The sequence below is a fragment of the Triticum aestivum genome, chromosome 3B (assembly GCF_018294505.1).
Source record: "Triticum aestivum cultivar Chinese Spring chromosome 3B, IWGSC CS RefSeq v2.1, whole genome shotgun sequence".
Lineage (NCBI taxonomy): Eukaryota > Viridiplantae > Streptophyta > Magnoliopsida > Poales > Poaceae > Triticum > Triticum aestivum.
In genome coordinates this window covers 136,320,815-136,344,250 of record NC_057801.1, presented here as the reverse complement: position 1 = coordinate 136,344,250, position 23,436 = coordinate 136,320,815, and the positions used below count along the sequence as shown (strand labels likewise).

General features: G+C 45.5%; 1 pseudogene; it reads left to right on the top strand.

The window, feature by feature from the left end:
* The first annotated feature begins 13,351 nt into the window (after window positions 1–13,351).
* LOC123067396 (homeobox-leucine zipper protein ANTHOCYANINLESS 2-like) lies at window positions 13,352–15,135 on the top strand (annotated as a pseudogene).
* Window positions 15,136–23,436: the final 8,301 nt, after the last annotated feature.

Sequence of the window (23,436 nt, the reverse complement as noted above, 5' to 3'; positions counted from 1 at the left end):
CGGGTGGAGACAGAGGCATGGAAACGATCGTGCCTGAGATTGGGGCCGGGGGCACATGCGAAAGGGATGTGTCATCATGCATGCATGGATGTGGGCCCGGTTTTGCATGGGTGGACTGCGAGACGGACGTGGGCGAGGGCAAGGTGGTGGCTTGCGTGTTGTGATGAGAATGGCCAAGAGCAAGAGGGATGGAGAAAGGACCTAGGATAGACTTGGTTCTATCATCCATTGCGTGTTCGGGGCAGTGAATAGTTGTTTGACCCGCAGAGTCGTTACGTAAGGGATTATCGAGATCGAGCTGGGCCTCGGTCTGAGAGGCAAACATGCTAAGTTCAAAATGGGAGAGCACACATGGGGAGTGTGAGATCATATGGTCATGAATGATCGGTGAGGTAACATAGGTGCAAAACAGCCTAGAGTGAAAAAATTGCACGTGAAAAACGTTGGAACTTGCGAAAAGGTGGTCTAAAGCATCAACAACTAGCTTAACAGAAGGAAAAATTGGCTTAATAGGGTAAACAGCTATCCAAACTAGGGTTTGATCGGAGCACGGGGTAGTTACTGGGTTGCATGCGACATCCAGGGCATGGTCATGCAGCATTAGGTTGCGGAAGCAAATACCAGGGCGAACGAGGCGTACCTTGGAGCGACGGCGAGGAAGCTGCACGCTCTTGGCAGATGCAAGGCCATCAGTAGCTGGAAGCAGCACGGATGGGGACAGCAGGTGATCCAGGGGCACGGGCGCAGCACCGGGAGGAATCGCGGGATCCTGGAAGGGGGCCGCCGCCGCCGCCAAGGGCCACGAGAAGCGGAGAAGGATCCCCGGCCGTCAGAAATCGCCGAAGCTGGCGATGATGCAAGCCACAGCATGGCTGGCGACGGTGAAGGAGAAACGGCCTTCATCCTCGATGGAGACATTGAAGGCGATATGGTTTCCTCCAAACAGACAGGCCAGCACAAGGGCGAAGGAACCGACGTCGAGATCAAAGGGGAACTGAATCTCGCGCGCAAACGAGCGGCACCCATGCCAAAGAACGCCGGGGGGCGCGTTGACGGGCGAGCGGAGACACGTCCAGGACAAGGACGCGAAAGAACTACCCAGGTCATGGCGAACAAGGAGAAGGTCGGCAAGGGAGGGACAACTCGAGAAACTGAGATGGTGGTGAGGAGCGGCGGTGGCTCTGGTGACATCGTACGGTTCAATGGCTAGGGAGAGGGAGGCCGGTGGCCGGATGGAAACCTGGAGGCCGAGGAGCATCGTTGCCACTTCCGGGAAGGTAACATAAAAATGGAAGAGGTTGTCGCATTCTTTGTCGACAAAGAAGTCGCTGGCGACACCGCCGCAGCAAGCTTGGATGAAGGTTGCGGCGAGCGTGTCGTCGAGCCGGAGAGCAGAGCCGGAGAAGTGCGAAAGCAGGGGGTGGAGGAGGGTGAGTTTGTGGAGGAGACCGGAAGGTGGAAGCAGTTAAACACCGCGTCCTCGAGAGCGAGGCCGGTGGAATCGTGGACGCGCAGGAGATTGCGGAGCGCGACTTGGCCAGCTTGAACGAAGCGCGGAGTTGGAGGGCGATGAGGTGACAGGGGAGGGCAGAGAGCACCGGAGGGGAGGCTAGGAGTCGCCGGAGGCGGCGGAGGTGGTGGGTCGGGAGCGGAGAGGGGACGAGGAGAAGTCATCCACATCCTATACAGAGAAGAAGTAGGATAAAGAAGGGCTAAAAAGCTAGATCTTGAGACACTTAGATGTGAGGCCCGTCCTTTGCACTAGAGCAGAGGGTGAAAGTATGGGTAAACTAGGTTCACTAGCCTTCTGTATTTATAGGGCAATCAAAGACCATTGGTCACCCCACCATAGGGAATGAATCGGCGCTTCCCGATGTGCTCTGCAGCCAATGGGCACCAATATTAAAGCAGGTGCGTTGATGGCATCGCTAGAAATCCGGGAGCACAATATTTTCATTGACGTGGTGAGCCAATAAAAACACCTTGGGGCCACGGCATCCTCAATAATGACTGTTGACTAGACAGATCATATCTTCCATGGGAGGTGACGCTTCGGTTCTCGGCTCAAAAGTTGTCACGATTTTTGACCTGGTCAAACTTCTTACGGCGCTCCTTCGTGGCTATGCGGCCTTGTTGAAATGTGTCAAGGAGGGAGGTCTTTCCAAGCGACCATTTGTTATGTGATTATCAATGCTGCAAGTAAAAATACCTCGGAGCCAAGCATATCCTCGGAATCGAGACCCGACATAGGGGATTGAACTCGTCTGCCAAGCAAAAGACCCAAACTTGTGGAACTATTCTGAATACAGCGTGTGGTATCCTCGGCTTGAAGACTAGTTCGGGGCTACTAACGGTATCTCGCACTAGGGGGTGTGCATCACGATAGCCCATCATTGATGGGCCGCGCCGAGGACCTACCGGTGATCGATGAATGGGTCTCAACTGGCCTAGCCCTCATTGTCATTCCAATGAAGATCTTCGAAAACTTGGTCTACACTTCACGAAGCGTTTAAAGGATCGGCATGCTAATTGCTAGATCACCACCAACCATTTATAAACCCTAGATACATCCGGTGCCTATATAAGACGTGGATTTTAGCCTATAGAGACAGACATATGCTGTTTAGAGCTTAGAACTCCCTCGTACCATCTCGCCGTAAATCACATTGTACTTTGCATCCCATCACAATCAAATATATAAGAAGCACGATGTAGTGTTTTACCTCATCAAGAGGACCCGAACCTGGGTAAAACATTGTGTCCCTACTTCTTCTGTTACCATCTAGCTCAGATCACTAAGCTTGGGACCCACTACCCGAGCTGCCAGATTTAGCACCGACAATATTCACTCCACAAATATGCTTAATGATTATTAATTATATATGCCCTATATATAGTCCATGCCATAGCGGTCGAAATCCATGACATGTGAGCCTTATATTTGGGTACAAGTTATTATTGGTGTTCTTTTCTATTGTGTTGCCTTGACGGTTGATGAATACATTGCAAGTTTTTTCTTGCAGAAAAACATACTTTGTATGTAGGATTGGATGGAGAACTCTTTATGTCCATGTATATGATTTAGATCTACAACATATTATCATTCTGAATCATTCTTTTCTATTGATAATCTGAGCAACCAACTTCCTATTGTTTTAATAACATAATATATTGTCATAAATATGCCAATATTCACTCCAACTATGCTTAATGAGTATTCAATATGACCGATATATTCATCATGCCAAAATCCATTATATATGAGTCATATTTGGATAGTAGAAATTTCTTGCATTAATCATGGGTCATGGCATAAATTTTGCATGCTACTCACGACTTAAAATTTTGATGGTCATAGCTACTTTGCTGAATGAGTTTGATATCTCAGTAGGAAGACGACTACTGAAGCGAACGGCATTTCCTGAAATCGTTTGTCAAGTAATGTTTATACTCTTTTACTCTAGTTATCCTAGGATATATAGCTTCTAAACTTGAGCACGAATTCTCCATCACCTCTGCTATTCCATGTATGCTTAGAAAAAAGGTAGATCAACGATGGAGTGACTGGATACACAAAGAAAGTAGTGTTTCATCGTTTAGCTTGGGAGATGCCTAGCATCTTGTTATAGATGAAGTTGATCTTTGAAATGTAAAACAAAGGAGATAACATAGATCTGATTTTATTGTTGGAAATATGCCCTAGAGGCAATAAGAAATTAGTTATTATTATTATATTTCCTTGTTCATGATAATCGTTTATTATCCATGCTATAATTGTATTGATAGGAAACTCAGATACATGTGTGGGTACATAGACAACACCATGTCCCTAGTAAGCCTCTAGTTGACTAGCTCGTTGATCAATAGATGGTTACGGTTTCCTGACCATGGACATTGGATGTCGTTGATAACGGTATCACATCATTAGGAGAATGATGTGATTGACAAGACCCAATCCTAAGCCTAGCACAAAGATCGTAGTTCGTATGCTAAAGCTTTTCTAATGTCAAGTATCATTTCCTTAGACCATGAGATTGTGAAACTCCCGGATACCGTAGGAATGCTTTGGGTGTACCAAACGTCACAACATAAATGGGTGGCTATCAAGGTGCACTACAGGTATCTCCGAAAGTGTCTGTTGGGTTGGCACGAATCGAGACTGGGATTTGTCACTCCGTGTAAACGGAGAGGTATCTCTGGGCCCACTCGGTAGGACATCATCATAATGTGCACAATGTGACCAAGGGGTTGGTCACGGGATGATGTGTTACGGAACGAGTAAAGAGACTTGCCGGTAACGAGATTGAACAAGGTATCGGCATACCGACGATCGAATCTCGGGCAAGTACAATACCGCTAGAGAAAGGGAATTGTATACGGGATTGATTGAGTCCTTGACATCGTGGTTCATCCGATGAGATCATCGTGGAACATGTGGGAGCCAACATGGGTATCCAGATCCCGCTGGTGGTTATTGAACGAAGAACGTCTCGGTCATGTCTGCATGGTTCTCGAACCCGTAGGGTCTACACACTTAATGTTCGATGACGCTAGGGTTATAAAGGAAGTTTGTATGTGGTTATCGAATGTTGTTCGGAGTCCCGGATGAGATCCCGGACGTCATGAGGAGTTTCGGAATGGTCCGAAGGTAAAGATTTATATATGGGAAGTCCTGTTTTGGTCACCGGAAAAGTTTCGGGTTTTTCCGGTAACGTACCGGGACCACCGGGAGGGTCCCGGGGGTCCACCAAGTGGGGCCACCATCACTGAAGGGCTGCATGGGCCAAGTGTGGGAGGGGACCAGCCCCAGATGGGCTAGTGCGCCCCCCCACAGGGCCCAAGGTGCAGGGAAGGGTGGGAGGGGGGCAAACCCTAGGGCAGACGGGCCCTAAGGCCCACCCCAGGTGCGCCTCCCCTCTCCCCCCTTTTGGCCGCCACCAGATGGCATCTGGGGGCTGCCTCCACCCCTGGGGAGGGAACCCTAGACGGGGCGCAGCCCCCTCCCCTTCCCCTATAAATAGTGGGGTTTTGGGGCTGCCAGAGATGCGAGAACCTCTCCCTCTTGGCGCAGCCCTACGTCTCTTACTCCTCCTCTCCCGCGGTGCTTGGCGAAGCCCTGCTGGACTACCACGCTCCTCCATCACCACCATGCCGTTGTGCTGCTGCTGGATGGAGTCTTCCTCAACCTCTCCCTCTCACCTTGCTGGATCAAGGCATGCGAGACGTCACCGGGCTGTACGTGTGTTGAACGCGGAGGTGCCGTCCGTTCGGCACTAGGATCTCCGGTGATTTGGATCACGACGAGTACGACTCCTTCAACCCCGTTCTCTTGAACGCTTCCGCTTAGCGATCTACAAGGGTATGTAGATGCACTCTCCTTCCCCTCGTTGCTGGTTTCTCCATAGATAGATCTTGGTGACACGTAAGAAAATTTTGAATTTCTGCTACGTTCCCCAACAGTGGCATCATGAGCTAGGTCTATTGCATAGATTCTTTGCACGAGTAGAACACAAAGTAGTTGTGGGCGTTGATTTTTTTCAATATGCTTACCGTTACTAGTCCAATCTTGTTTCGATGGTATTGTGGGATGAAGCGGCCCGGACCAACCTTACACGTACTCTTACGTGAGATAGGTTCCACCGACTAACATGTACTTGGTGCATAAGCTGCCTAGTGGGTGCCAGTCTCTCCCACTTTAGTCGGAACGGATTTGATGAAAAGGGTCCTTATGAAGGGTAAATAGCAATTGGCATATCACGTTGTGGTTTTGCGTAGGTAAGAAACGTTCTTGCTAGAAACCCATAGCAGCCACGTAAAACATGCAAACAACAATTAGAGGACGTCTAACTTGTTTTTGCAGGGTATGCTATGTGATGTGATATGGCCAAGAACAATGTGATGAACGATATGTGATGTATGAGATTGATCATGTTCTTGTAATAGGAATCACGACTTGCAAGTCGATGAGTATGACAACCGGCAGGAGCCATAGGAGTTGTCTTTATTTATTGTATGACCTGCGTGTCATTAAACAACGCCGTGTAATTACTTTACTTTATTGCTAACCGGTAGCCATAGTAGTAGAAGTAATAAGTTGGCGATACAACTTCATGGAGACACGATGATGGAGATCATGATGATGGAGATCATGGTGTCATGCCGGTGACGATGATGATCATGGAGCCCCGAAGATGGAGATCAAAAGGAGCAAAATGATATTGGCCATATCATGTCACTATTTGATTACACGTGATGTTTATCATGTTTATGCATCTTATTTGCTTAGAACGACGGTAGTAAATAAGATGATCCCTCATTAAAATTTCAAGAAAGTGTTCCCCCTAACTGTGCACCGTTGCGAAAGTTCGTCGTTTTGAAGCACCACGTGATGATCGGGTGTGATAGATTCTTACGTTCACATACAACGGGTGTAAGCCAGATTTACACACGCGAAACACTTAGGTTGACTTGACGAGCCTAGCATGTACAGACATGGCCTTGGAACACAAGAGACCGAAAGGTCGAGCATGAGTCATATAGTAGATACGATCAACATGAAGATGTTCACCGATGATGACTAGTCTGTCTCACGTGATGATCGGACACGGCCTAGTTTACTAGGATCATGTAATCACTTAGATGACTAGAGGGATGTCTATCTGAGTGGGAGTTCATAAGATGAACTTAATTATCCTGAACATAGTCAAAAGATCTTTGCAAATTATGCCGTAAGCTCGCGCTTTAGTTCCACTGTTTAGATATGTTCCTAGAGAAAATATAGTTGAAAGTTGACAGTAGCGATTATGCGGACAGTAGAAAGCTTATGTCCTTAATGCACCGCTCAGTGTGCTGAACCCCAAACGTCGTCTGTGGATGTTGCGAACATCGGACATACACGTTTTGATGACTACGTGATAGTTCAGTTAAAAGGTTTAGAGTTGAGGCACCAAAGACGTTTTCGAAACATCGCGGAACATATGAGATGTTTCAAGGGCTGAAATTAGGATTTCAGGCTCGTGCCCACGTCAACAGGTATAAGACCTCCGACGATTTTCTTAGCCAGCAAACTAAGGGAGACAAGCTCAATCATTGAGCTTGTGCTCAGATTGTCTGAGTGCAACAATCACTTGAATCGAGTGGGAGTTGATCTTCCAGATGAGATAGTGAGGTTTCTCCAAAGTCATTGCCACCAAGCTGCTAGAGCTTCGTGATGAACTATAACATATCAGGGATAGATATGATGATCCTTGAGATATTCGCGATGTTTGACACCGCAAAACTAGAAATCAAGAAGGAGCATCAATTGTTGATGGTTAGTGAAAACCACTAGTTTCAAGAAGGGTAAGTGCTAGAAGGGGTACTTCATGAAACGGAAAATCAGTTGCTGCTCCAGTGAAGAAACCCAGGGTTAAACCCAAACCCGAGACTAAGTGCTTCTCTAATAAGGGGAACAACCACTGGAGCAGAATTACCCTAGACACTTGGTATAGATAAGAAGGCTGGCAAGGTCGATAGAAGTATATTGGATATACATTATGTTAATGTGTTCTTTACTAGTACTCCTAGTAGCACCAAGGTATTAGATACCGGTTCGGTTGCTAAGTGTTAGTAACTCGAAATAAAAGCTACGGAATAAACGGAGACTAGCTAAAGGTGAGCTGACGATATGTGTTGGAAGTGTTTCCAAGGTTGATGTGATCAAGCATCGCACGCTCCCTCTACCATCAAGATTGGTGTTAAGCCAAAATAATTGTTATTTTGTGTGTGCGTTGAGCATAGACATGATTGGATTATGTCTATCACAATACGGTTATTCATTTAAGGAGAATAATGGTTACTCTATTCATTTGAATAATACCTTCAATGGTCTTGCACCTAAAATAAATTGTTTATTAAATCTCGATCGTAGTGATACACATTTTCATGCCAAAAGATATAAGATAGTAATGATAGTACCACTTACTTGTGGCATTGCCATGTAAGTCATATTGGTGTAAAACGCATGAAGAAGCTCCATGTTGATGGATCTTTGGACTCACTCGTTTTTGAAAAGTTTGAGACATGCGAACCATGTCTATTGGTGTATACGCATGAAGAACCTCCATGCAGATGGATCGTTTGGACTCACTTGATTTTGAATCACTTGAGATATGCAAATCATACCACATGGGCAAGATGACTGAAAAGCCTCGGTTTCAGTGAGATGGAACAAGATAGCAACTTGTTGGAAGTAACACATTTTGATGTGTGCAGTCCAATGAGTGCTGAGGCATGCAGTGAATATCGTTATGTTCTTACTTCACAGATGATTCAAGTAGATGTTGAGTATATTTACTTGATGAAACACAAGTCTGAATTATTGAATGGTTCAAGTAATTTTAGAGTGAAGTTGAAGATCATTGTGACAAGAGGATAAAATGTCTATGATATGATCATAGAGATGAGTATCTGAGTTACGAGCTTTGGCACGCAATTAAGACATTGTGGAAATTGTTTCACAATTAATACCGCCTGGAACACCATAGTGTGATGGTGTGTCCGAACATCATAGTTGCACCCTATTGGATATGGTGCGTACCATGATGTCTCTTATCGAATTACCACTATCGTTCATGGGCTAGGCATTAGAGACAACCGCACTCACTTTAAGAGGGTACCACGTAATTCCGTTGAGACGACACCGTTTGGAGAAACCTAAGTTATCATTCCTTGAAAGTTTGGGGCTGCGACACTTATGTGAAAAAGTTTCAGGTTGATAAGCTCGAACCCAAAGCGGATAAAATGCATCTTCATAGGACACCCAAAACAGTTGGGTATACCTCCTAATTCAGATCCGAAAGCAATAGGAATTGTTTCTAGAAACGGGTCCTTTCTCGAGGAAAAGTTTCTCTCGAAAGAATTGAGTGGGAGGATGGTGGAGACTTGATAAGGTTATTTGAACCATCACTTCAACTAGTGTGTAGCAGGGCACAGGAAGTTGTTCCTGTGGCACCTACACCAATTGAAGTAGAAGCTTATGATAGTGATCATGAAACTTCGAATCAAGTCACTACCAAACCTCGTAGGTCGACAAGGATGCGTACTGCTTCAGAGTGGTACAGTAATCCTGTCTTGAAGGTCATGTTGCTAGACAACAATGAACCTGCGAGCTATGGAGAAGCGATGGTGGGCCCATATTCCGACAAATGGTTAGAAGCCATGAAATCCGAGATAGGATCCATGTATCAGAACAAAGCATGGACTTTTGTGGACTTGCCCGATGATCGGCAAGCCATTGAGATAAATGGATCTTTAAGAAGAAGACGGACGTGGACGGTAATGTCACCGTCTATAAAGCTCGACTTGTGGCAAAGAGTTTTTCACAAGTTCAAGGAGTTGACTACGATGAGATTTTCTCATCCGTAGCGATGCTTAAGTCCGTCGGAATCATGTTAGCATTAGCTGCATTTATGAAATCGGGCAGATGGATGTCAAAATGAGTTTCCTTACCAGTTTTCGTAAGGAAAGATTGTATGTGATACAATCAGAAAGTTTTTGTGGATCCTAAGGATGCTAAAAGGTATGCTGGCTCCAGCGATCCTTCTAAGGACTGGAGTAAGCATCTCGGAGTTGGAATGTACATTTTGATAAGATGATCAAAGATTTTGGGTCTATACAAAGTTTATGAGAAACTTGTATTTCCAAAGAAGTGAGTGGGAGCACTATAGAATTTCTGATGAGTATATGTTGTTGACATGTTGTTGATCAGAAATGATGTAGAATTTCTAGAATGCATATAGGGTGATTTGAAAAGTGTTTTCAATAGAAAACTTGGATTAAGCTGCTTGAACATTAAGCATCAAAATCTATGAGGATAGATCAAAACCGCTAAATGGTACTTTCAAATGAGCACATAACTTGACATGATCTTGAAGGTGTTCAAGATGGATCAGTCAAAGAAGGAGTTCTTGCCTGAGTTGTAAGGTATGAAGTTAAGACTTAAAGCTCGACCACGGCAGAAAAGAGAGAAAGGATGAAGGTCGTCCCCTATGCTTTAGATGTAGGCTCTATAGTATGCTATGCTAAGTACCGCATCTGATGTGTACCTTGCTACATACCTGGCAAGAGGGTACAAAGGTGATCAAGGAGTAGATCACCAGATAGCGGTCAAAATTATCCTTAGAGGAATAAGGATATGTTTCTCGGTTATGGAGGTGATAAAGAGTTCGACGTAAAGAGTTGCGTCGATGCAAGCTTTAACACCTACCCGAATGACTCTGAGTAGCAAAACGGATACGTATAGTGGAGCAACCATTTGGAATAGTTCCAAGTGGAGCGTGGAAGCGGCATTTACAATATGACCTAGAGATTTGTGAAGTACACACGGATCTGAATGTTGCAGACCCGTTGACTAAAACCTCTCTAACAAGAAAAACATGACAAACCCAAGAACTCATTGAGTTTTAATCACATGATGATGTGAACTAGTTTAGACACTAGTAAACTCTTTGGATGTTGGTCACATGGCGATGTGACCTGTCAGTGTTAATCACATAGCGATGTGAGCTAGAGTATTGACTCTAGTGCAAGTGGGAGACTGTTGGAAATATGCCCTAGAGGCAATAATAAATTAGTTATTATTATTATATTTCCTTGTTCATGATAATCGTTTATTATCCATGCTATAATTGTATTGATAGGAAACTCAGATACATGTGCGGGTACATAGACAACACCATGTCCCTAGTAAGCCTCTAGTTGACTAGCTCGTTGATCAATAGATGGTTACGGTTTCCTGACCATGGACATTGGATGTCGTTGATAACGGGATCACATCATTAGGAGAATGATGTGATGGACAAGACCCAATCCTAAGCCTAGCACAAAGATCGTAGTTCGTATGCTAAAGCTTTTCTAATGTCAAGTATCATTTCCTTAGACCATGAGATTGTGCAACTCCCGGATACCGTAGGAATGCTTTGGGTGTACCAAACGTCACAACGTAACTGGGTGGCTATAAAGGTGCACTATAGGTATCTCCGAAAGTGTCTGTTGGGTTGGCACGAATCGAGACTGGGATTTGTCACTCTGTGTAAACGGAGAGGTATCTCTGGGCCCACTCGGTAGGACATCATCATAATGTGCACAATGTGACCAAGGGGTTGATGACGGGATGATGTGTTACGGAACGAGTAAAGAGACTTGCCGGTAACGAGATTGAACAAGGTATCGGCATACCGATGATCGAATCTCGGGCAAGTACAATACCGCTAGACAAAAGGAATTGTATACGGGATTGATTGAGTCCTTGACATCGTAGTTCATCCGATGAGATCATCGTGGAACATGTGGGAGCCAACATGGGTATCCAGATCCCGTTGTTGGTTATTGACCGGAGAACGTCTCGGTCATGTCTGCATGGTTCCCGAACCCGTAGGGTCTACACACTTAAGGTTCGATGACGCTAGAGTTATAAAGGAAGTTTGTATGTCGTTATCGAATGTTGTTCGGAGTCCCGGATGAGATCCCAGACGTCACGAGGAGTTCCGGAATGGTCCGGAGGTAAAGATTTATATATGGGAAGTCCTGTTTTGGTCACCGGAAAAGTTTCGGGTTTTTCGGGTAACGTACCGGGACCACCGGGAGGGTCCCGGGGGTCCACCAAGTGGGGCCACCATCCCTGGAGGGCTGCATGGGCCAAGTGTGGGAGGGGACCAGCCCCAGATGGTCTGGTGCGCCCCCTCCCACAGGGCCCAAGGCGCAGGGAAGGGTGGGAGGGGGCAAACCCTAGGGCAGATGGGCCCTAAGGCCCACTCCAGGTGCGCCTGCCCTCTCCCCCCTTTTGGCCGCCACCAGATGGCATCTGGGGGCTGCCGCCACCCCTGGGGAGGGAACCCTAGAGGGGGCGCAGCCCCCTCCCCTTCCCCTATAAATAGTGGGGTTTTGGGGCTGCCAGAGACGCGAGAACCTCTCCTTCTTGGCGCAGCCCTACCTCTCTTACTCCTCCTCTCCCGTGGTGCTTGGCGAAGCCCTGCTGGACTACCACGCTCCTCCATCACCACCACGCCGTTGTGCTGCTGTTGGATGGAGTGTTCCTCAACCTCTCCCTCTCACCTTGCTGGATCAAGGCATGGGAGACATCACCGGGCTGTACGTGTGTTGAACGCGGAGGTGCCGTCCGTTCGGCACTAGGATCTCCGGTGATTTGGATCACGACGAGTACGACTCCTTCAACCCCGTTCTCTTGAACGCTTCCGCTTAGCGATCTACAAGGGTATGTAGATGCACTCTCCTTCCCCTCGTTGCTGGTTTCTCCATAGATAGATCTTGGTGACACGTAGGAAAATTTTGAATTTCTGCTACGTTCCCCAACATTTATATATTCATAGATTTTATTGCATATATTCATAGATCTGATTGTATTATCGTGCCTATGATTCTACTATTTATGGCTAATATGATTTCCCTCGCATAGTATATTTTAATATCTTGCTTCTATAATTTGTAGGAGTAGTTGGTACTTATTTTATTGTATGTAAGGCCTTTTTTTAGAATGACGGGGGGCACAAAACCCCACCGGTTGTTATATTTCTTGAAGCGACTGGGCAGTCCTACAAAGTTTTTCATCTAAAGGATAAAAAACAGCAAGATAAGAGAAACAACAAACACAACGAGAGAGAGAGAGAGATGGTGGGAGGGGGGGCAGCTAAACTGCCGACAGAAAGAAAACATGGATCGACGGTATCCGATCCATCAAAAGGCGTCTCCAGAGGAGGAGGTCATCCTCCTCCTTAGTGAGTATGTTGCCGGCGTGGCGCCCGGCGTTGTTGAAGGTAGCGTCGTTCCGAGCCTTCCAGACCTGCACAAAGAGGCCTTATTTAAATATATCACACATATGGAATCAGAGAGATAGATCCCAATGTATATATAGATAGAGTATAGTTCTTGAGATAAATATAAAAGAACCCGATGAGATGGGCAAGTAAAAGTTTTGCATCACTATATAGCTAGGGCATATATGTTTGGAAATTATTGAAGTAATCAGCCACAGATGATCATGAATATCTTACACTGAAGTCAGGAAAGTATGTCAATATATTTATAGAGAGTAATTAAAGTCTATTTGATTACACATCGGTCTAGGAAACTCATACGGATGAATTTCAAGTATTCTTAAAGTGGAGTAACATCCAACTATGTTGGCAATTTAAACTTGTATGTACTTTAAGCCTTAGAGTGTTCGATGGCATTTACTTCCATGCGGTTTCGTTTTTCACTGCTACATTGTTTTTTCTTAAAATATTTGTTCACTGCTACCTTTAACTCTACATAGGAGAATAAAGATTATGTTTCATGATGATAACAGATCACCATGGACGGGGAGTGGCCGTAATACAACAGTGTTATGCAAAATGAGCTTCACATCTTCATGATGAACGAATACAACCACCTATTCCAGTACAATCATGTAGATGAGATGTGTGGCCTCGTTGGAGCCACTAACAACGTGTGCAACCCTGATGATGCGCACGCTGTTGCTGCAGACCAAGGTAACAACAACGATGGAGTGACTCATAATGAGTAGAGAATGGTGACAAGGCGTGCCAATTATCACCGTCTCCGCGGAGAACAAATCCATCGACTTGAAGTGTACAATACATACTCAATCAATGTTTCTTACCTATCGAAGATGATGTGTACTAATCCATTTTCGTTAACGTAATATGTAGTGTGTTCCGGGAATGCCCTTATCCAGATGCGAAACTCCGGAAACACCATGGCGAGAGGCTTGGCATGAGTGCCCTGCAGGTCAAATTCTGGTTCCAAAACAAACATACCTCCAACATGGTATATATATTCAATTCTTTTCCACGGTGAAGTACATGAGATTTGGCCGCATGGGTCACTAAGACATGCAGTTATGCAAGCTTTACTGTTAAACAGTAGAAACTCCACAGAACACAGTAGCATTGTTCGTCATCCTGATATTACAATGTACTACGATACTCCCTTCATGAACATGGTAGCATACTTTGCTAACCACTAAAATGACACATACCTGAAATTAATAAATGCAGGGCAGGATGCAACTACGGGAGACAAAGAATCTTCAGGGAGAGAACCAGAAGCTAAAAGATGAAAACAAAGCCATCAAGCGGGTTGTGCAAAACAAGACATGCCTCAAATGTGCAGGTGATGCTACAAACTAAGGATACCTCGGAGTGCGAATGCCTATGTACCGAGAATATGAGGCTCAAGGAAGAAATTCAACGTGTGCCTCATAAAGAGGGTCTCCACCAAAATGGCATGTGGCCCCTATATACCCGCAACTAAGCATACCGTCTTCCGTGTTAGCCAACGTCACATGCACCCTAGTTTCGCTTTATTCCTGGGCTAGCAAATAACGCGCCATGATGTGTGTGTATGTACACGACTTGGCCGCTAGCTTGTTTATTTCTTTCGGCAGAGTGTTCTGGTTGCTACGTGAGATGGCACGAGACCTAGCAACTGCGGCAGCAATGTGGGGATCGTGGAGTGAGTGGCTTTGGGATGGCATTTTCATGACGCTCGGTCCACCTCATGTCTTTATCTCTTCCTATTTGTAGCCGAACGGTTCAAGTAGTGGCCAAATAAAGAGACAAGCAAAAAACAAAAAATGTGCATGTCAAATACCGCATCAAGAATTTTGTATGCCTTGTGACATTTGATCATGTGAGTGTGTCATTCATTGAGATAGCTTTTCCATTGGTCCTTTTTTTCGAATACGCACGAGTGTGCGTAATATTCATTATAGAAGAAAGGGGATGAAGCTCCCTGAGGCCACGTTTACAATGTTTATTTACATGCGAATTTTATCCGACACCACCCGAGTTCCCACTCCTTTGCTTGCCATCCACCATGCACACTCCTCGGTGCGTGCATCTGCAGAGTCATGAGCGGAGCAGGATGATGAGGACCTGCGGCGAGCTACAAGTAGTAGTGCCGAATTCGGTGAACTGGATGGTCATGCCCAAGAATTATGCCAAATGGGCAACTCTGTCGCATATGAATCGGCAAGTGCAGGACTACTGCAAGGCCGTGGAGCACTGCACAGTCAGGGAGCGTGAATATATGAACGAACTGACGAGCATCCTCCAGCCTGTGGCCCAGAGATGATGTGCTGAAGTAGTTAGGCACGTTTTTTTTTTTTTACTTTTTGAACCTTTGTTGGCCACGGTTAGTTGGGCAAGCAGCCAACGGTTCATGGATCGGATTGACTCAGAGGTTGGCAGAAAGCAGTCGGAGCGACGAGCAGCTAGCTTCCGTTTGCATGCAGTGCGTGCATTTTCAATGTTATACTGGAGTGATACATCACTGCGGGGGCAAAGGCATGGTACCAGTTACTCCGGGCAAGCACATGTGCGAATTATCAGTTTGCCTAAGATATGCACAAGCGCAAAGGTGACCCTCAAGATCATTTGTTAGTTCCCCGACAAACAAAAAAGATACAATTGATTCGTTTTCTGATGATCAATTCATGCGCGAGATCGACACATCTCCAATGCTGTTCGTCACCCCCACTGAATTCGTACGGACGCTCTTGCATGTGTAACTCAACCTCGTTTGTGAAAGCTCAGCTAGGCGTCTCCTAGATCATGTGTTAAACTGAAAAGGGGTTCCGTCGACATGCAAGTTGATCAGTCAGTGGTGATTGAATGGTCAATCGTCATTAGCGACTCGAGAAAACTAGCAAGCTAGGAGAGGCTGCCCGACCGAACCGTTTTAGCATCGGGCTGGAAATGGATCTTTTCTGGACATCCACTATCACATATTGCTTCACGATGATACCATCCGTGTAAAACACATTTTGAAAAAGCATATGGAAAGCGTTAAGAATCAGTGAACGGATTACAACCCAACCTCTTTGCCACTGCTGCTAATATTTTTTGATAGATCGTTGGTGTAAATGAAACATGGTCTTCTCATGACAAAAGCACCGATGACCGTATCGCCATTTATCAAAAAAGGATTTCGCCCCGTTTTATATTATAAAGCAACCGCCCAAACCAAGCATCCAACAAGGTTCCAAACAAGACCACACACACACACACGAAGGTCTACAGGTACACAAATAAGTCACAAGGGTCACACGCACACCGTATCGCCATTTCACCAACCGGTTTCGCACATATGGTTCGTGTGTCGCGATAGGAGTACCAAAGAAATGCAAATGATTCGTGCCCTGACCCTAGCTAGTCCTAAGCAACCATTGAGCAAGTTGCATGCACGCGCATTTGATCGTTAACGCCCACGACTGCGACTTGAGATATGCGACCTTCATCGAGAAAGCAACGTACATCTAAGAACGTACCGAACTTGCAGTCAACTTCCCATTTGGCGCTTTCCACTCTTGAGGGAAAATACGATGCATGCAGCCATAGCCATACATGGTTTCCATTTGTTTTGAATGGATGCTCAATCACTCTGATACTGCTCCACTTACAAAGGCGATCGTGGCCGAGCAGAAAACGAGCCCGACCACTCTCATATTTAGATCGAGCCTTTTGTGCTACTTCGTTTTTTTCCTTTTGTCCCCCGCTACCCTGCAGTTGTATATCCTTCCTGGTCATGTAGACTAAGTACCGGAAATTCGCACGTGCACACAGCTGCCCAGCCCTGCCCGACAGCTCAATTGCCTCGCGATTGGCGAAGTAGTTGGATCCCGCACGAGTGCATAGTAAGTTTTAAGTTTTAATTGTTGAAACTTACAATTTTTTATATGATAATTGTGATTTTCACTCTCGCTTTTGTCAAGTTCCATAGATAAAACTGAAAGCATATTTTTCTGGGTCGTAGGCAAAAAAATCGAGATTTTATCGGTCGCACGTACTATGTTTCAAGAGCTGAAACTTAACATTTATTTTTAAAATTTGTCAAACATATTCAAAACGGATCTTATTTGCAAGCCCTCAACCCAAGAAACACGAATATGAAAATAGAACTTAATTTGAACTTTTTATTCAAAAGATTTAAGTTTGAAAATGAAAAGCCAAAAGAAAAATCACACACAAGGGACTCAGTGCCCCGTGCCTCCATGCTGCAAATCCTCTCCCGTTTACTACCTGCCATATGGTAACAAGCTGAAAAGTACAAGTTTGACAAGGCTACAGTACAGGAAATTAACACAGAATTTCGAAACAGCTATAATGTCATTGCATATTTGCACATGGCAAAAATAATTTATGTATTTGCAAATGACAATCTTGAAAGAAAACAGAAGACTTGTATTCCTTCGTTTTGGCTTCTATTGTCCTATCAAAGTCATGTGAAATACTCACATTTTAATTAGGGTATAAAAATAGTTTGAGTAGGCAAAGACTCTTCAACCAGGAAGAAAAGTCCTCCCTTGAGTATCTTGCATGTCATTGTCATGTTAGGTTCTCTTTGGTTTGGAGGAATTTTAACATATTTTTGGTTGATTCTAATTACTCCATGTGAACCAAGCTCTTTTACAGTACCTCAAAATTGATGTGAGCCACCCATCCATCCTAATCTAATAGTCAATCTTATATGGTAGTACCACCGCCAAATAGGGGAGAGTGCCTTCATGATAGTTGTAAAAATGTAATCAAATGTGATAGAACAAAATAAAAATATACTGAAATAATTAATTATCAACTAGGATTGGACTTTCTCGTATGTGTGACTGCAATGCCAAGTCCCAAGATCAGAGATGATGATGGCGATCGTAACATGCAAGGGGCTTGGGAATAGGCAAAATGGGCTTCATAGTGTGTGCATGTGCCTCGCTCTCATGGGTGTTGCTTGATGGTTTCATCTATGGCAGAGCAAGTTAGGCCCACACATAACATGCAAGTCATTTATCGCCATGCATCGGCTTGGAAGACTTATTATACCTGAAGAGGCTGAGAAGGGACCAAGCATATAAGGTGTGGCAGGGTACACCACATACGGTCTACCGATAGAACCACTTTGTAGAAACAAAACATAGTTCTCATATATGGTTATATAAATAATTCTAGAAAAGAAGGAAGTAGGGTATTACCTCAAACCGAGGGCCTAAACCTGGGTAAATCCCTTCTCATGTGCGCAATCCGGATGACCGACACGTACGCCTGCTCCAGACTATTATTGTTTGGAAAATACAGTGACAATGAGTGTTGAACACATGTAAGTGTCGGTTGACATTTCTTCTTTTGACCTAAACAGGCTAAATAAAAAGTGGGTGTGCAAGGAAAAGATTCAGCTGTCCGTTTCTCAATTAACCGACTTATACAAACATGGGCTGTCATGTAAAGTAAAGAGCAGCATTATCACTTAACACATAAGCAACAAGGAGTTCAACTGTTTCGCGAGTTCTCTCTCTCTCTCTCTCTCTCTCCCATATGCTCTTGATGGTGTTCGCTAACCAGCAAAGATGCTGGCATGTACTACTAATGATAAGCACAAAAGGATCAATTGCATAGCTTTTGTCGCACAACTGTGTTCATCTTTGGGCTTTCACGGATTAAAAAAATGAGGGGCCAACCAAGTCCATGTAACCCTATGCCAGTGCAAATACATTAATACATGTACATCATATAACATCCGAGATTAGCGCATGACGGAGCCATTGATGGACGCTCATACAATGTATTTGTAAAGCGTATACCACTCAATGATAGGATGAAGATGTAACTATCATTATTATACATCCCTATTCGAACAAATTAAGATAGATCCACATCATACCCATAATGGTACTACAATGAAGCCACAAAATCATTCTAGTAATAAGCAAATGAGGGGGAAATTGATATATCTATTACTACCACACAACCACCATAGCCTCGATGGACTACTCACACATTATCGAATAACTGTGGAGGTTCTGTGGATTGGATCCATTACCATGGGTACAAATCAATCCTTGGCAATTTATCGTGGATTTCAATGGAGAAGAGAGTTGGGCGGTATTTTTGCCTTGAAGAATTATTTTTCTTTGTCGGTGGATCGTCCTCGTCCCTTCCTCTATAAATACTCCAATAAATGAAGTCCTCTCTCTCTCTCTCCTATGCTCTTTATGGTGTTGGCTAACCAACAAAGATTTTGGCATGTACTACTAGTGATAACCGCAAAAGGAAAGATTGCATAGCTTTTTTAACACAACCGTGTTCATCTTTGGGCTTTCACGGATTACAAGAAATGAGGGGACAACCAAGTCCACGAAACCCGATGCCAATGCCAATACATTAATACATGCACATAATATAACATCCCAGAGCACGACGGAGCAATTAATGGACACTCGTCGAATGTATTTGTAAAGTGTATACCAACCGATGATAGGACCAAGATGTAACTATCATCATTACACACCTTGTTAGTACAAATTAAGATATATACTACTTTAGTGAAATCACAAAACCATCCTAGGTCCACGAAAATGAGGGATGAATTGACATATCTACTACTACATAACCTCTATAGCATTGATATACTACTCACACATTATGGGATCATCATGGAGGATATGTAGATTGGATCCATTACCATGGGTACAAACCAATCCTTGGCAATCTATCATGGATTTTGTGGAGAAGAGAGTTGGGAAGTATTTTGGCCCCGAATAATTTTTCTTTGTCGGTGGCTCGTCCTCCTCCATTCCTCTATAAATACACCCATAAATTAAATTCTTATGACGGATGCTATCTAGGGTCAAAATTGTGACGATAATGGTTGGATGAGAGGGGTGGAGCGACTGGTGCACTACTAGGAAAAGGGCTATAGATAGGACTGATTCTAATGGCGCACCACTACTATATACTAATGGCACAGCGGTTGCTCGTGTGCCATTAGTGTGGAAGACACTCCACACTAATGGCGCACCGTGCTCACGGTGCGCCACTACTATTGATTTTTTTCCCATTTTTCCATACAAACTAATGGCGCATGGAGGGCAAAGTGCACCATTACTAGTTAGAACTAGTAATGGCGCACGACCAAGACAGTGCGCCATTAGTATATATTTTTTTTACTTTTTTGCAAACCTACTAATGGCGCACTGTGCCAAAGTGCGCCATTACTAGTTTAAACTAGTAATGGCGCACTTTTCCACAGTGCGCCATTAGTATACATATGTTTTTTTTACTTTTCTGCAAAAAGTACTAATGGCGCACCACCTGCCGGTGCGCCATTAGTAACCAGGGTTACTAATGGCGCATTCTGTGGTGGTGCGCCATTAGTAACCTGGGACGAACAAGATATTTTGGACAGCCCACCTACCCACTCACTTTCCCCACTTCATTCTCTCCACCTCCTCCTCCAAGCTTGTCTCGGCTGCCTCCTCCTCCTCACCTCATTTCCACCATAGATTCATCAAAATTAAGTGGTGAAATCACCTTTTTTTGATAGGTAAGTAAGGGGAAAGCTATCTTCATGATGTAGATCTACTTTTTTTCTCCCTAGCTCGCTCCAACAACGTGCACATGCACTTTTTGTGGCCTAGCTAGATCTATGTATGTTTGTGGTGTTGCTTGTGTTTGTGGTGTTGCATATATGTTTGTGTTTGCCAATATTTTGCCGGAATGTTGATTCATTTCCGTTTCGGCGAGAATTTTGGCACTATGCATTCTTTTTGGTCCTATTTTTAGGGAAGGTCATGCCAAAAATTTTCTTGGTTCTAAAATATCGTTTTGCTCTACCCCGCAGGCGTCCATGGTCCGCACGATGACCGAAGGCATCGTGAATAGGTTTTTGAGATCCGCGAAGGCCGAGATGCTTCAAAAGAACGAGACGGAGATAAGATGTCCGTGTCGAAGATGCAAGCTGAAGAGCCTTATTGCGGACCCGGATTCCGGGCAGGTGCGGGACCACCTGCTCTTGCGTGGTTTCATGGATGGCTATCGGTGGCAAGGTGATGAAGATGACTATGAAGTCGTCCATGGAGGCCGGGCAAGAAATGAGGAAGGGCAACAAGACAACCACCGCGGCGAGGGCGGGCGAGAAGACGAAGAATCTCCAGGACATGATCACGACGGTGATGATGTACACAATCATCATGTAGAAGATGTCGTACATGATGATGAGGAAGATCAAGACGAAGGGCATGATCATGAAGATGAAGATGCCGGAGCAGACGACGATGGAGGCTGGGTGCAGGACCCTCATATTCAAGAGCTGCTTCGCAAGCAGACGGATAACGCAAGAGCTGCCGCCCGAGAGAAAGCCAAGCTGGATCAACTGGAGATAGACGCGGTTACTCCATTGTATGAAGGATGCAGGCCCGAGGATACCCGCCTGAAAGTAACGCTCATGGCTCTGGAGATGAAGGTAAAACACAAAATGACCGACGCATGCTTCGACGAGAACATGTCATTCTGGCACGAACGTCTTCCCAAGGGGAACAAGTGCCCGACCAGTTTCGAGGAGGCGAAGAAAATCGTGTGTCCTTTGGATTTACCGCACGTGAAATACCATGTGTGCATGAACAATTGCATCATTTATCGGGACGAGCACGCGGAGTCTACCATATGTCCGGTGTGCGGCGTCACTCGATACAAGAAGAGGAAGAAAGCTCCTCGAAAATCGGTGTGGTACTTTCCGATCACTCCTCGTCTGCAGCGGTATTTCGCGGACCCTAAGGTAGCAAAGCTCCTGCGTTGGCACGCGGATAGGGAGGAGAAGAAGCGGGAAGATGACGGAAATGATCCGGAGATAAATAAAAAAGACAAGATGCTGAGTCACCCTAAGGATGCGAGCCAGTGGCAAGCGTTGAACTTCGAATACCCAGAATTTGGGAAGGATCCAAGGAACATCGTGCTGGGCGCGAGCACCGATGGAGTCAATCCGTTTGGCAGCCAGAGAAGCACACATAGCACCTGGCCTGTGTTTGTGTGGATGTACAACCTTCCCCCCTGGTTGTGCATGAAGAGGAAGTACATTCACATGAGTATGCTAATTGAAGGGCCGAAACAACCAGGGAACGACATCAATCTGTATCTGGGGCTGCTGAAGGAGGAGCTAGACACGCTGTGGAAAACGCCAGCCAATACGTGGGACGCCGCAGAGAAAGAATATTTCCCTATGAGAGCCGCACTGCTCACGACGGTGCACGACTATCTTGGTTACGGATATCTCGCGGGGCAGGTAGTCCACGGATTTTCTGGATGCGTAAGGTGCATGGATGACACAACGTATCGCCAGCTAGATAGAGATCCCGGGTCTTCGAAAACCGTGTTCATGGGACATCGAAGGTGGCTTCGCGACGATGACCCGTGGAGGAAACGCAAGGATCTGTTCGATGGTGAAACCGAACCCCGAAAACGCCCGTGTACGAGGAGCGGCGAGGAAATAGACGAGCTGTTGAAAAATTGGAAAGACTGCCCACTGCCGGGAAAGAAGCAAAAGGCGCCAGAGCCGGGAAAGAAGCGAAAGGCGCCAGAGCCGCTGCTGAAGGTATGGAAAACGAGGTCTGTTTTCTGGGACTTGCCGTACTGGAAGATCCACCGTGTGCCTCACAGCCTTGATGTCATGCATATCACGAAGAACGTGTGCGAGAGTCTGCTTGGTACCCTGCTCAACATGCCAGAGAGGACCAAAGATGGGCCGAAAGCAAGGGCAGACTTGAAATCAATGGGCATCAGGCAGGAGCTTCACGCTAATGATGATGATGATGATGATGATGATGAGGCGAAGCAGGACACAGAAAGTCGTCGCAAAGGCAAAAAGGCCAAGAAGACCGGAAATGACTACCCTCCCGCGTGCTTCACTCTAAGTCAGGAGGAGATCGAGCAGTTTTTCACCTGCCTCCTAGGAGTAAAACTTCCTTACGGTTACGCGGGGAAGATAAGCAGATACCTAGACCCAGCGAAGCAGAAGTTCAGCGGGATGAAGTCTCACGACTGTCACGTGCTGATGACGCAGATACTTCCAGTTGCAATCCGTGGGATCATGGACGCGCACGTCCGTGAAACGCTATTTGGCCTATGCAACTTTTTCGACGTCATCTCTCGGAAGTCGATTGGCGTGAGGCAACTCAGAAGGCTACAGGAAGAGATCGTGGTGATACTATGCGAGCTTGAGATGTACTTCCCGCCCGCATTCTTCGATGTTATGGTGCATCTGCTGGTCCATATCGTGGAGGATATCATCCAACTCGGGCCGACGTTCCTGCACAGCATGATGCCGTTCGAAAGGATGAATGGTGTCATCAAAGGATACGTTCGGAACATGTCACGTCCAGAGGGAAGTATAGCCAGGGGCTTTCTGACCGAAGAGTGCATCTCCTACTGCACGAATTATCTAGGCATCGAGAACCCCGTTGGTCTGCCCGTCAACAGGCACCTCGGCAGGCTCGCTGGATGGGGTCACCGTGAGGGTCGCTGCGAAATGCATGTCGACTTCGAGGGTCGACTCGCCGACTTTGAAAGAGCAAACCTAGTCGCGCTACAACACATAGACGTGGTCGATCCTTGG